Source organism: Hypanus sabinus, chromosome 3 (genome assembly GCF_030144855.1).
Source record: "Hypanus sabinus isolate sHypSab1 chromosome 3, sHypSab1.hap1, whole genome shotgun sequence".
NCBI lineage: Eukaryota > Metazoa > Chordata > Chondrichthyes > Myliobatiformes > Dasyatidae > Hypanus > Hypanus sabinus.
The window spans coordinates 107,562,491-107,578,622 of NC_082708.1; the positions used below are offsets into that span (position 1 = coordinate 107,562,491).

General features: G+C 39.6%; 1 long non-coding RNA gene across 1 annotated transcript in view; it reads right to left on the reverse strand.

The window, feature by feature from the left end:
• The window catches only part of LOC132390810 (uncharacterized), a 33,630-nt gene extending 17,768 nt beyond the window's left edge, over nucleotides 1-15,862 (reverse strand). Inside the window, exons 1-2 of the long non-coding RNA XR_009511015.1 lie at nucleotides 15,287-15,862; nucleotides 15,103-15,164 (exon numbers count right to left, since the gene is read on the reverse strand). This is a non-coding gene — a long non-coding RNA (uncharacterized LOC132390810). The remainder of the gene's footprint in view (nucleotides 1-15,102; nucleotides 15,165-15,286) is intronic.
• Nucleotides 15,863-16,132: the final 270 nt, after the last annotated feature.

Here is a 16,132-nt window from a genome sequence, read left to right on the forward strand (position 1 = left end):
GATCATCCACAATCACTACACCGTTCCTACCTTCTCCCTATATCCCTTGACTCCACTATCTTTAAGAGCTCTGTCTAACTCTTTCTTCAAAGCATCCAGAGAATCGGCCTCCACTGCCTTCTGAGGCAGAGCATTCCATAGATCCACAACTCTCTGGGTGAAAAAGTTTTTCCTGAACTCCATTCAAAATGGCCTACCACTTATTCTTAAACTGTGGTCTCTGGTTCTGGACTCCCCCAGCATCAGGAACATGTTTCCTGCCTCTAGTGTGTCCAATCCCTTAATAATCTTGTATGTTTCAATCAGATCCCCTCTCATCCTTCTAAATTCCAGTGAATGTGATTAAAGAAATCCACTGTTACTTTCTGTTCATTTTTCAGGATGTTGACAATTGTAGGTAAGGCTAGCTTTATTGCCTATACCTAATTGACTTCAAGTGGAGGTGAGCTGCCAGTTCAAATTGCTGTGGACTTTCTAGTCAAAGAGCCCCCACAAAGGTGTTGGATATGGAGTTCCAGGATTTAAATCCATGATATTAGCAAAATATTTCCAGGTCTTGATGTTGTCTCACTTGGAGGCAAGTTTGCTAGTGGTGGTTTTCCAATACATTTACAGCCCTATCCTTCTTGGTAGGGAGATCTTTTGCATTTAGAAATACTGGCGCAATTTAGATATGTAGCTTTTGAGATTTTTTTTTGATGGCAGTCATTCGAAGGGAATGAGCGCTAATGGTAGCGGATGGGATGTCATTCAAGCAGGTGGTTTATCTGTCCCAGATAGTGTTGAGTTTCAGAAGTGTTATTGGAACTGCACTCATCTAGGCAAGTGGAAAGAATTCTAGGAGAATTCTGACTTGAGCCTTGGGATAGTAGAAAGGCTTTGGACTGTCATTCACCATAGCATACTCAATCTCTTCCCTGTTATTATAAGCACTGTATTTATGTAGTCGGCCTAACTGAGTTCCTTGTCAATGGTCGCCCTCAGAATGTTAATGTTGAGAGACTTGGCAATGGTAATGTCATTAAATGTCAAATGTAGGTATCAGACTCTCTCTTATTTAAGATAGTCTTTACCTTGTACAGCAATGGCATAGATACTTGCCACTGTACAGCTCAGGCCTGTTGTGACCATGATCAAAGTCACCAGATAGACACTGAACTGGTGATATAGAAATCTTTACTCATCACAACAAGCAAGCATTCTTGAGGAGACACTCATGGTGAAGTCGCACAAACTCAAAAAATACTTCATATTTTTAGACCCTTAAGATTAAAGGTAACCGTAGTTGATTCAATACAGATTCAATAGTTACATCATTTACTTCAATCCTTCAGGATGACAATGCTTCCTTTGAATTGCATATCTACAGTGGGAAGTACCTCTGATTGTTCAAATAGCTCTGCTGGCACAAATTGATTGCAAGTTTCTTTGAACTTGCTTACAATGGTGCAAATTCCTTAAAGCCATAGTTGCCTACTGGACAGCAGGCTAATGAACACAACCAAATTGTCAACACTTGGCTGATGCACATGCAAACATCTCATGGTCACCATTTTTTAAAATATTTCTCTCAATCTGTGGGCCAGTTTAACTTCAATTTACTGCTTGCAATTTACAATAAGGACTGAATCCTAGTTCTTGATTAAATTAATATTTAATATTTATTCTATATTCACGTAACTCCAGAATACTCCCCAACAATGCCTAAATGCTGTTTGAATCCTGTTGCATGTAGGTATAGACGGGTTCATTTGCTGTGGGATTGAAAATTCAATTAAACATTGTGCAATTATCAGTGAATATCCCCATTTCTGAAGGAATTTCATTGAATAAGCAGCTGAATATGATTGGGCCTAGAACATCATCCTGAAAAGCTCCACAGTGATCCCAGTGGCTTAGATTATTTTCTCCTCTATGTAAAGTATTAAAGTTGATACCAATTGAATTGTATTATCATGGCTCTTTGACACCAGACTCAATCAAGTCCTGTCTTGATGTCACTCTCACATGATCTCCAGAACTTGGTCCTTGTTCCATGTTTAGACTGTTGCTGTGGTCTGACAAAACCTATTATCACTGAACGACTTAGTAATTGCATTTAACATCACTAGTAGTGACTCCTTACATTGGGTAACTGACTCCCCAGAAATGATTCATGATCCTAAAGCCAATGTTGCATAAAAGTATACTCTGATATTCCCTTGATAGATCCCTTCACATCGTCATAACTGTTTAGAGCTGATGCCCTCGGGTATGCTGCAAGCCATGGCACAGCACCTTGCCCCGTCATCCAAAATTTAATCAGTCGAGAGATTAAAGTCTTAAAGTGAAATCATCATAACAGCTGCTGAGGAAACAACTTACAATATTACTGTGGCGAGCTTTCTAATTGGCTGCAACACAATTTGGTAAGGTGACCTACCGCACAGGATCGAAGTCAGCTGCAGAAAGTTGTAAAACTAGTCATCACCATTGTGGGTACAAACCTCCGCAGCATCCAGGACATCTAGGAGGAGCAGTACTTCAAAACAGCGGTGTCCATCATTAAGGGCCTCCATCAACTAAAACAAGGTTTCTCAACCGGGGTTCAGGAAGAGGCCACTAGGGGTTCCACGAGAGATCGTGATGAAAAAAATAAGCATTATTTTTGAACTTCATGCAACGCACAAGGCTTAGCGCTCGCAGTGGTGGGAAGTGACTGGACTGGGCGTTAGCAAACGCAGCCCAGTGTGGCAGTGCGCAGTAGGATTGTATTTATTTGGCTGAGTCCAGTCTCAGTTCCCCCAACTTCCCCTTATGTGCCGCCGACTGATTTATGGAAGCGAAAAGTCTCTGCCAGTGGAGTAGAAAATTGGAGGGAAATATTCATTCTAAAGACAGTTCTTTGCGGTGATCTTTGAAGAGGAGGTCTGAGATCGAAAAGGAGGATTCCAGGCCTAGGCCTATGGACAATTCTAATAATGTTAATGATGAAGAATTACAGTCTTCTCAGTCATTTCGCAGAACTAGTGAAAGAACAGACATAATAAAGGTCCATCTTTTTTCTTACGGAACTATGACAGTTTGTTTACACGGTACACAAAATACAACCTTTAAGTATTTACAAGACAGTGAATAAATTCAAATTAAAATATGATTGCTGCTGTCTATAAAACAGTCAGTTTCTTGTGGGACCCATCACCCCCGACATCCCCCACTGCACCTACTGTGACTGCACACTACCTCTCCAAGGACAGCCGGGCACAGACATATCCTCAAAGAGGGGTAGGCGGGCATCCCTGGCAGAGCCTTCAAATTTCCGCTGCCCAGACCCGTGAATGGCCATCTTGGCCAAGCCCAGCAATAGATCCTCCTCGTGACCTGCCCACTTCCGTACTAGGCACCCATAGATGAGGAGCCCGAGGCTGACATGTGACCAAAACCTGAGCTGCAGCCCCATAAAATACACAAACAGCGGCTGCAACCTCACACTCCGTATAAACGTGGTACACTGACTCCTCCCAGCAAGGTGGATGGGTTGTCAGTGCCTGTTGTCCAGTACTGCCCTATCAACACCTTTCACCCCAGGTCCCCAGGGTACAGGGGAAAGATCCCCTGCATAGAGATTTCCACTGGGGTCCTCCTCCACTGCCAGGTAGTAACACAGACCGCCAAGGCAAATCTGGTCGGCAGGCGAAGGCAAGGGAGTGAAAGGTATGCAGGAATAGCCCATACAAGAAATGCTTTGGAGCATCACAGGCGGGCATGGTCGGCCTCCCTGTGAGACAACTCACACTGTATGGGACCCCGCCCATGTGGTATCCTGAGGCCTGGGTCCTACGAACACCTCCGACCCTCAGATGGTGTGGTGGTGCAACTGGAACTCCTCCACTTCCCCGAGTCCCCTCAACACCACTGTGAGAGGATGGGGACCAGTACTGTCCCCTACCTGCACAGCAGCAGCCTGACTGGATGAGACTAGACCCCACACCCTCAACCGTTCTTGCTAAAAGCAAGGTAGTTCCCTCAAAATGACAGAGCTGACACTGTCTGCTAGAAGCCATGTGCCCTCCTGCAGGCAGTGCCCCAGGCAGAGAAAGTGTGCCACCAGTACACACCATCTCGGAGGGTGGTTTGTATACAGGTATCTCTGCAGGGTCCTTAGGTGGAGAGCCGCCGGTTAGGTGCGCACACACACCAATTACTAACCGCCCTCTGTGATCGGAACACTCAGGACTGTAGCCAAGACCCAGTGCCTCCTGTTGCCCCAGAAGTCATCCACCATCCTCTTCTGGGTCCTGGAGACAAAAGCATTGGACAGGACTAAAATAATCAGCCAGTATCATATCATTACAATGAAAGCTACTTATCACTGGTGATCCAAGCTGTCTTGTTCCACTGTGCCCAGTCTGTGGCAAACAACGTACAGATGCAGCAATGGCTCCAGCAAAATTGAAAAACCACTTAACTACAAATCACAGCCGTCTGACATGTAAACATGCTGATTGTTTTGAACGACTATTTGAATCTCAAAACAAGTAGATTAAAGCATTTGAAAATAAAGTCACAGTTAGTAAAAAGATTCAGGAAGCAAGTTATTTAGTAGTTTTAAGACCAGTTCACATGAGAATATTTAAAAACTGTGTGAAAACATGGACCAAGAGCACACCGATCTCCTGCTACATACAGGAATCCAGTGGTTTAACAGAGGAAGAGTTCTCAACAGGGTGTTTGAGCTGAAAGGTGAATTGCAGGAGTACTTTCAAGAAGATAGTAAGCCAAATTTTGCTGAGAGCTTTGAAGATGAAGAATGGCTGCAGAAGCCACCCTATTTAACAGACATTTTTCATCATATGAACCAGTTGAATAATTCTCTGCAAGGAGAAAATATTTTGACTTCAAGTGACATGATTCTTGGATTTAAAAGGAAACTGAATCTTTGGAAAAATCATGCTGCAAAAGGAAATCTTGAAATGTTTTCACTGCTGCTTGGGCTTGAGAGTGAGGATGGATATCTGAAACTCTCGAGTCTTATTGAAAACCACCTGGAAGAATTGCAGAACAAATCTTCTCCTCAGTCTGAGAACTTGACTTTGAGAGAAGAGGAAGAACTTTGGGAGCTGCAGTCTGATTGTTCACCGAGGATGAGATTTTGACAATTACTTTTGGATTATTATATCTACATCTTACTGATCATGCTAAGGTACTGTGAGCTCTAGATTGAATAAACTTTATGCAGCGGTTCCCTGAATCCAAAAAATTACTTCAAAGGTTCCTTCAGGGCAAAAAGATTGAGAAAGGCTGACCTAGAACATGCCCTTTTCTCATTATGACCATCAGGAAGGAGGTACAAGAGCCGGAAAGCACACATTCAATAATTCAGAAACAGCATCTTCCCCTCTGCCATCTGATTTCTGAATGTGCATTGAACCCATGAACACTACCACACTACTTTTTTTAATTTTTGAGCTACTTATTTAATTTAACTATTTAATATGTAAGTACTTATAATATTTCACAGTTTTCTCTCTCTCTGTTATCATGTATTGCTTTGTACTGCTGCCGCAAATTTAACAGATTTCACAACATATGCCAGCAATATTAAACCCAATACTGATTTTGATTCTGATTCTGAAATTCAGTGGTAATAGTTGGAAACAAGTTAAAAGTTTATCAATTGGAATCCTTTCTTATCCATGAGAATCATACCATTATGCAAAAGCCAATAGATGTAATCATTAACCCTTGAGTCTTTTGAGAATTTGTCAAACAGAAAAGATGAAAGTAGTTGATCAAGAAAATATAGTAATTGTCATTAGTTTTAGTTATCTGCATAAAGTTCATTGGCTTCTGGAAATCAATAGCCCCAGTGGGAGCATAAAATGAATTTAAAGTTAAGGAAGGACTGGCCATTTTATATTTTTTTGAGGAATACAACTGCATCTTACCTTGAACTGTGCAGAATAAATTTTGTCACAACTCCTTTTTAACCACAGATAGCACTGACCCACTGACAAATTGAGATACCTGACTTCAGTCTCTGAGACAAGGCTGAAACTTCCTCTGATTCAGCCTGACAAATCTGTATCTTTCTATTGAGTCTTCTTCTTTCCTCAAATACTCTATTAAGCCGCATTCCCGTGGGGAAGATGAACTCAACGCCTTCTATGCCTGCTTTAAAAGGGATAATATAATTACATCTGTGAAGGTCCCTGCTGCACCTGGTTACATTGTGATCTATGTCTCGGAAGCTGATGTTAGGCTGTCTTTAAAGTGGTTCAATACTCGCAAGGCGGAAGGTCCCTATGGGGTACCAGGTAAGGCTCTGAAAACTTGTGCCAACCAGCTGGCGGAAGTATTCAAGGACATTTTCAACCTCTCACTGCTATGGGCGGAAGTTTCCACTTGCTTCAAAAAAGCAACCAGTGCCTAAGCAGAATAATGTGAAATGCTTTAATGACTATCGCCCGGTAGCGCAAACATCTACAGTGATGAAATGCTTTGAGAGATTGGTCATGACTAGAGTGAACTCCTGCCTTAGCAAGGATCTGGACCCATTGCAATTTGCCTATCGCCACAATAAGACAATGGCAGATGCAATTTCAATGGCTCTTCACACAGCCTTAGACCACCTGGACAATACAAACATCTACATCAGGATATTGTTCATCAACTATAGCTCAGCATTTAATGCCAACATTCCCATAATCTTGATTGATAAATGACAGAACCTCTGTACCTCCCTCTGTGATTGGATCCTCGACTTCCTAACTGGAAGACCACAGTCTGTGTGGATTGGTGACAATATCTCATCCTTGCTGACAATCAACACTGGTGCACCTCAGGAGTGTGCGCTTAGCCCACTGCTCTACTCTCTCTATATCTATGACTGTGTGGCTTGGCATAGCTGAAATACCATCTATAAATTTGCTGATGATACAACCATTGTTGGTAGAATCTCAGATAGAGATAGGAGCGAATTACATCAACTAGTGGAATGGTGTCACAGTAATTAAGATGAAAGAGCTGATTGTGGACTTCCAGAAGGGTAAGATGAAGGAGGACATACCAATCCTCACAGAGGGATCAGAAGTGGAGAGAGTGAGCAGCTTCAAGTTCCGGAGTGTCAAGATCCCTGAGGACCTAACCTGGTCCTAACATATCGATGCAACTATGAAGAAGGCAAGACAGTGGCTATACTTCATTAGAAGTTTGAAGAGATTTGCTATGTCAACAAATACACTCAAAAACTTCTATAGATATGCAGTGAAGAGCATTCTGACAGGATGCATCACTGTCTGGTATGGAGGGGTGGGGGTGGGGCCACTGCACAGGACCAAAAGACAAGGCAGAGGGTTGTAAACTTAGTCAGCTCCACCTTGGATACTAACAAAGTACCCCAGGACATCTTCAAGGAGCGATGTCTCAGAAAGGCTGCGTCCATTAGTAAGGACCTCCAACACCTAGGGCACGTCCTTTTCTCACTGTTACCAGGTAGGAGATACAGAAGCCTGAAGACACACGCTCAGAGATTCAGAAACAGCTTCTTCCCCTCTGCCATCCGATTCCTAAATGGACATTGAACCTGTGAACTTGACCTCACTTTTTTAATATATATTATTTCTATTTTTGCATGATTTTAATGTATTCAATATACAATACATATACTGTCATTTATTTATTTATTTATTTATTTATTTATTTTTCTATATTATTATGTATTGCATTGAACTGCTGTTGCTAAGTTAACAAATTTCATAACACATGCCGGTGATAATAAACCTGATTCTGATTCTGAAGATGATTGGTTACATTGAATAGAAAGAATCAGCATTGTTCTGCCAATGATCAGGACAGAGAAAACAACTTTTACTCTCTAAAATCCCTGTTACTAAGTTTAATTACATTGATTTTTGAAATATCTTCCATTACAGGACAAGTCAGAAACTTGTATGTCTATTTAATACAGATGTAGAAATTAACCTTCAATTTCAACTTTACCTGGTTAGCTAGTTTGGCAAAATGGCTTATTGCTTATTATGCAGATTGTAATTATAAATCTAACTGCCAAAACAATGTATTTGTTGCTGTCACTAAGCTTCAGTTAATTATCCACCTTAATATCAACAGACTATCCATAGAAACCCAAACTGAACACACAAACACTATTCATTTTGTTTTCTCATGTACGGATTTTGGAATGTAAATACCTGTTGCTGATCTTAATAGGTTCAAATATTGACATGGATTTACCTTGAAAAAGTAGGAGCATATCCAAAGTGATTGTCATAAAAATAGTAACTATTGTTTTGTCTATGTACTGAGTCACTGGTGACAATGAAGCTGGTAGATATACAGTAAAAGCTCTTTATTCATCACAAACATGCCTTCTGGAGAATCTACTCCTCTGTTTCCCACACTCAACAAAACAGTAATTTTCTATATTTATTAAGCACAAAGACATCAATAAAGGATTTTTTACATATTTAGTTGGCTATACTGTACTTACCTACTTAATTTTAACAATTTGAATGAAGACAGGTAATCTTGCAGAATTAAACAGTCAGACCATTAAGTGACAAAATGAACTTGTCCTGAAGAGCACGCCCAAAATACCGGAGGAGCTCACCAGGTTAGGCAGAACCTATGGAAAAGACTACAATCAAAGTCTCGGCCCGAAATGTCGACTGTACTTTTCCATTGATGCTGTCCGGTTGGCTGAATTCCTCCAGCAGTTTTTGTGTGTTGCTTGGATTTCCAGCAATTGTAAATTTTTTTTTGTATGTCCTGAACAGTCCACTTAGTGGAAGGAAATGTCCTTAATAATATATTAATACAGGGGATGACCACAAAATCCTTTCTTTAATCTCCTCATGAGGATTTCAATAAGTGCCATTTAACATGATCATCTATGGTCGTCCCTGTATAATCACAATGGTACAGAAACAGAATGTCCCACACCCAACTGGAGTCACAAGAGACTGCAGATGCTGGGATTCTGAAACAATAAAGACACTGAAGGAACTCTGCTGGTCAGGCAGCATCTATGAATATTAAAGCAAGGTCTCAACCCCAAAACATCGCATGTTGATTTCCTTCCATACATACTGCTTGACTTGCTGAGTTCCTCCAGTACCTTTGTACGTTGTTCCACATCTAATGACTCATTTTGATGGCTTTAAGTATCGGTGAGCGTTGAATTATAACAAACTTGTTTCCAGAATATCTGTACCAGAAAAATGGAATTGTAAGCTGTTAGAGGATTTGTTGTGACATACCTTCCACTGGTATGTATTTTAATTACAATATATCTCAATTTTTTTAGCAATTAAAATTAAAGTGGGTAAATTGTCAAGTTATAGGCAGTAACATATAACATCATGTCAATGCCCTTTAAATACAGATTAGTCAATAAAACTGAACTGCCTCTCACTTTGATTAATGCTTGCTACTCACTCATAACTACTGAATAATTTCAAACAAGATTTTCTGTATTAACATCTCCCTCTGTTGATTCTTCTTCCAGCATATATTCTGATAAACCACATTCCTGTGGGGAAGATGACTAGTTACATTGAATAAAAGAAATCAGCACTGTTCTGGCTAACTTCTATAGCAGAGAGAAAGCAAATTACACTTTATTTAATGGGTCAGCACAGCCATAATGGATTGAATGGTCTGCTTCTGCATTTAATATTGATAAGTCTCTATAAAAGTGTCTGTACAAGATGGGAGTGCATGCATCAGAATGCAAAATGTGAACAGAATTTTTAAAAATAAAAAGGGATTATGGAAATGTATTCCATTTTCCACTGAAGAAACAAAATAAGTGATTTCATGGATGAAAAGGGAAAAGCTTTTCTATCATACAGATAAAAGTGTCTCTCAGAGTCAGTGGTGATGGGGAAAATACTTTTAAATTAAAAACAGACGTTTACTTGTATTTATTTAGCTCACTTCAGGTAACAGAACATCCTAAAGAGCTTTGTCAAAATGAACACGTGAAGAAACATGAGGCAAGTTTTACGAAGTGCTTTAAAGGAGAAAGCACAGAGACTCCGAGAGGAAATTCCAGAGCTTCAAGCTCAGTCAGATGAAGGCACGCCCACTTAAACTGGAGATTTGAAAACCAGGGATGTACAAGAGAGAAGACTGAAAGAGCATTGAGATCTCAGAGGGCTAAACCGCTGGAAGAGGTTAAAGAGATAAGAAGAGGTGAAGCTACAGAATGATTTAAAAACAAGGATGAGAATTTTAAATAATCAGTTAGTTGTTAGACCATGGAATTGTTTACTACAGGGAATAATTGCATAAGAGACTATTGCATGTTTTAAGGGATAGAAAGATAAACATTTGAACCAGAGGAAGACAAACAGAGTTCTAGGGGAATGAATAGGGCAGGAGGATTAGGTTCAGATTGCTCTAGCAAAGACTTGGTACAGATGCAATAGATTGACCTTTTGTACTGCGAACTTCTGTGATCCTATTTCTGTCTATGATTTCTGGTTTAAGTCATGGCCATGTTGTTTTAATGAATTCTGCATTTTGTCCTCTTGTCTAACTTTCTTTTGTATTTGCTGTTTGCATTTCAGTTTTATTGACTAATATATATGTAAAGAGCAGTGACATGATTTAGTATTTTACTGCCTGTGAATTGACAAAGAATCACTTTAATTTTAATAGCTAAAAGTTTTAAAATATAAAATAATTAATACTCATATCAATGGAAGATATGTCACAACAAATCCTGTAATTGTTTACAATTTTTTGGTGTGACTACAACTAGAGGTCATGGATTAAGGGTGAAGGGTGAAAAGTTTAAGGGGAACACAAGTGGAAGCTTCTTCACTCAGAAGGTTATGAGAGTGTGAAACGAGCTGCCAGTGTAAATGGTCCATGCAAGTTCAATTTCAACATTTAAGAGAAGTTTGGATAGGTACATGGATAGTAGGGGTATGGTCCTGGTATAGGACAATGGGAGTAGCAGTTTGAATGCTTTGGTGCAGACGAGATGGGCTGCAGGGCTTGTTTCTGTGTTGTACTCTTCTATGACTACAACTCTGACTCTGATTTCATTTTTCTGGTACAGGCATCCTGGAAATAATTTTCCAGTTCCTAATTTGCATTGTTATATAGGCATTGTTTGGGATTTGAGGTGTGTAATGATTAAGAAGCTGCCATACTTTTTCCTGAATTCAGTATAAGTATTACCCTGTGATTTAACACTAAATATGAGACGGAGGGGAATTTTGAATGAGGGAAAGCCATGGACAATCCTGCTGGCCTTTTGCAGTGATCACAGGCAGACATTAACTTCACTTCCACTCTCAGACTTTCGTTAATAATTGTGATGTTGAACTGTTCAATAAAAAATCACAAACGTGTTATATTCAGAAATACATTTACGTGTGTGTGTGTGTGTGTGTGTGTGTGTGTGTGTGTGTGTATGTGTGTGTGTTATTCTCTTGCCCAATGATGTACTATCTAAACTTACAGAGCATTTCATGGCGATCTTACAAAGCTCACAATATATTTAACTTACTTTCTCTACGAAGTCAACCACACACACTGTAAGTGAAAATTTTTTCATGAAGATATTTTATTCATAAAGTTCCCTCGCTCCAAGGTCTGAGCCAACTTCTCCATAGGCTTATTATTCATTTGGACAGGTAGGAGACTCTTTAACTGATGACAGAAGCAAAAAAAATGGCATAAGGACTTGCCCTGACAGACAATTCCCAGAGTAGACATCTACCACTTATGTATTTGAAGTAAGATTAAAGTTTGAAAACAAGTTCTTCACCCTCCACCAGCTCCCTACTCAATCACACACTCCATCTGCCTCCGCCTTTCCCCAAGTATGTACAAACAGGATGTCTCTTTCACTGTTCCCATCTTTTCTTCCTGGCAATCCTCCAGCACCTGGGGTTACTGTTTAAAATGCATACTAAAGAGTGCAAAAAGAGTTCAGGAGAGGAGAACATTTGATATAATTGGAAGATGTTACAGGGTCACTTGGGTGTTAATGTATCATTTCAGTGTGTCAGGATTAAACATAGTTATCAGGGAGACAGTGAGAGCCTGGTAAAGATTGCTGCAGACAATGAATATTTAGGCAGTGTTCTTTCTTTCTTTTTCAATTTTTTTATTGATTTTCATATATACATATAAAAAAAACATAACATAATAATGAGTAAATTATGAATACAATAGACATGAAGTCACATTGATAAAAAGATAACAATATCCTATTAAACATCAGCAGAAAAAAAAATACCTTAATCAATCAAGTCCATATGATTATATATGAAAAAAAACAAAAATAACCATTAAAAGAAGAAAAAATTTGAAAATATGTGAAAAAAGTATATATTAAGAAAAATAAAACACTAAACTAAACTAACATGGGCAATAATAATAGTTTACAAGTATATGATAGTGTCAACAAACTCCGGAACTCCATACCTGAACATGAATAAGCAGAAAGAAGGTCTGGAAAAGGCCAAATTAATTCATATGAAAATGTCGAATAAACGGTCTCCAAGTTTCTTCAAATTTAATTGATGAGTCAAAAATAGTGCTTCTAATTTTTTCCAAGCTCAGATAAGAAATAGTTTGAGAAAGCCACTGAAACGTGGTAGGAGGATTTACTTCTTTCCAATTATGTAATATAGACCTTCTGGCCATTAATGTTACAAAAGCAATCATTCGTCTGATTAGGCAGCGTTGCAGCAGATATCTTGTTCTTGTTATATCTTAGTTATATTTGCAGCTCTTTATTTTGTTTAGTTATCTTCTTCCACTCTGTTAATCACCTTCACATCAAAATGGCATGAAGCACCACATTAATTATGAGATCTTAAAGAACTCCGGGCACGGCACCAATTACATCACCTTGTTGTACATTACTGCCTTTGATTATCTCTATGGATTTTAAAGGTTGAATTAAATTTCCAGACTTATGGAGCAAAAGCTGGTCTATGCTATATCCATTCATCATGTAAAAAATAGGCACATGCTATATTGGATCGACATGGGACAGATTGCATACAACCTGTACGTTGCAAAAATTGCAGGACCTATTTTTTGATTGCGTCTGTGGCCATGCAAAGTTAACACCAGGCTATCTGAACTTTGAACCCAGCACCCATTAATTGTCCCTTTTGATACATTGCCCATCTGATAAACAAGAATAATAACCTCCGCAACCAACAATCAAAATGTGTCTCTTTTGAACATCACCTTCCTATAGAGTTACAAATCGAAGAAGTACTCTCCACTTCCACAAGAGTCACCATTTCCCCAGGTTCATCCTCTGTGCCTGCTGCCACTTTGCACAGAGTTAATGCCAACAAAGTACTCTTCCAGAGGTTGGAGAGGAAGTCAGAAGCAACATACTTTTTTGTTGGGAATGCCACATCTTGTAATTCTCATTATGTTTCTGAAAAGAAGCTCAAACTAATTTCTAACAACAATCAAGAGAAAATCTGCAGATCCTGGAAATCCAAGCAACACACACAAAATGCTGGAGTCCTGATGTAAGGTCTCAGTCTGAAACATTCACTCTACTCTTTCCCATAGATGTTGCCTGGCCTGCTGAGTTCCTCTAGCGTTGTGTGTGTGTTGCTCAGACTAATTTCTGTTGCATGATTTTAGAAAGTCATAATATATTGGTGCTCCAAATTTTGCATAGTCAATCATTTGTAGCTTATCAGTATTGGGATATTGTGGGCTAACAGAAAAATGCTGAAATGTTGAAAGTCACATACGTTTAGATGTCAGCCAGGAGGTCCTTTGCAATGAATTCATCTGGTCGAGCTCTATTCAAAAGATCTCATTATATCTGACACATCTCTCAGCTTGGTTATTTTTAATTTCAGATTCAAAAATGTCAGGTTCTGACAAACTATTTAGTTAAGTTAACAATGAATATTTTGATGCAAAAATCTTTGATGTTATGCTTGCTATAATGCACACTATCTAGTCAAAGAGCAATACAGCACAGATACAGGTCCTCCAGCCCAACTCATCCATCCTGACAAAGATCATGCCTAAGCTAGTCTTATGTGCCCATGCTTGGCCCGTATCACTCTAAACCTTCCCTACCTCCGAGGATCTATCCTAGACCCAAAGTATCGATTCAGCTACAAAGAAGGCATAAACTCATTAAGAGTTTGAGGAGATTTGGTGTGTCACGAAAAACACTCACAAATTACTACAGATATGGCATGGAGAGCATTCTAACTGGCTGCATCACTGTCTGGTACGGTGGGGGTGGGGGGAATACACAGGATCAAAATAAGCCGTAGAGAGTTGTTAACTCGGTCAGCTCCATAACGAGCACTAGCCTCCATAGTATCCAGGACATCTTCAAAGAGCGATGCCTCAAAATGATGGCATCCTTCATTAAGGACCCCCCCCCCCCCCCGATGCACCATCAATAACTCACTCTGAGACGTAAGGCGAGATATCGGCTTTTATTGACTGGAAGAAGGAACCAGAAGTGAGTGACCATCATACTACGTCCTGGAGACAGGCAGAGGATCAGGCCTCAGATCGCCTTTATACAGGGGTCTGTGGGAGGAGCCACAGGAGCAGTCAGCAGGGGGCGTGTAGTTCACCACACCCCCCCAACTCCATCACCCAAGCCATGCCTTGTTCTCATTGGAAGCATCAGAAAGGAGTTACAGGAGCCTGAAGGCACACAGTCAATGATTCAAGAACAGCTTCTTCCCTTCTGCCATCCAATTCCTGAATGGTCATTGAATCTATGAACAGTGCCTCACTGCTTTTATGCACTACTTTTTTAATTTAACTAGTTTATATAAATATATTTATACACTTTCTGTAATTCATGTTTTTCTCTATTATTACATGTTATATTTTACTGCTGCCACAAAGTCAACAAATTACATGACATACTGCAAGCTGATGATATTAAACCTGATTCTGATCCATGTAGCCATTCAAGAACTAGACAGTTAATGGTATTAAACTACTGAGTAGGAAATAATTTGCTTCATTATATATCTTTATTATATACCCTCTCTGCTTCAGGGATCAATAAAGTTATTGTGATTTAGCATTTCCAGTGATGACAATAAGGCAAAAGATTCTACTCACTTTCTAATCTGTTTTGGCTTTGGACAAGACTTATTATCGTCATCCACTGAGCATTTGTTCAGCTAAAGACAGAAGTAAGCACATGGTTAATAAAATAGAACATTCTGTATAAACCCAGTAGGTTAAGCAGTGTCTGTTAAGAGGAAAATACTTCATATTACTGAAATGATGGAAAGTCAATTACCTGAAATGTTAATTCCCTTTCTTCTCCAGATGCTGTCTGACCTTCTTAGTATTTCCAGAATTTGCTGTTTTGTTGTAGATTTCCAGATATGCAATACTTTGCCAGCACTTCCCACAGTCTTTTTTTTAAGAGTAGCAGCTCTCTTGAAAGGTTTTTTATTTGAATGATCTAATCAAAATTTAGCAGCAGCTTGGACTCTGTGGAGCCCTTAATTCAGAGACAGACAGAGGTCAAAACTCCAAATCCTTCAGTAAAACTATGTTGAAGCTGAGTTCTCTGTAAAACCTTCCTCTCATAGAACAAACAGTTCCGACCCCCATGAGTTATGAAGCTGATCACATTCCTTTCTTGCATCCCCTCAATAAGCACTGCACTGTAACTTCATGAACACATACCTGCATTTAATCAAAGTAAATTCTGAAAGGAATTGCTGAGAACTGTTGCTGGGATTGTTATGTATTCATGCATATTTTGACCCTTACGGGTTGCTGTCAGGCTTCCCTGTGTGTTACACACTGTGTGTAATGTGACAGGGCATTCTGGGTAGATCACTCACGAGTAAAATAAACAACTACACTTTCATTCCTCATTTCTCCGTCTCTCGTGTGTGTCATTCACAGCCACCCGGCTTCCCAAACATAACAACCAGTGACGGGATGACAGGACCTCACGCGACATTTGTTGTTTTGTTCCTTTCGGCAAGAAAAGTCCGTGTGCAAAACTGGCGATGTACCACTGTGTAATGTGGGTGAATGAAAAAAGGACACCACGAAAAAATGGATGCCGGAAGTATGGTGTATGAAGGATCAAAGAGGAGATGACAAGAATGGGACGGTTAAATAAAAC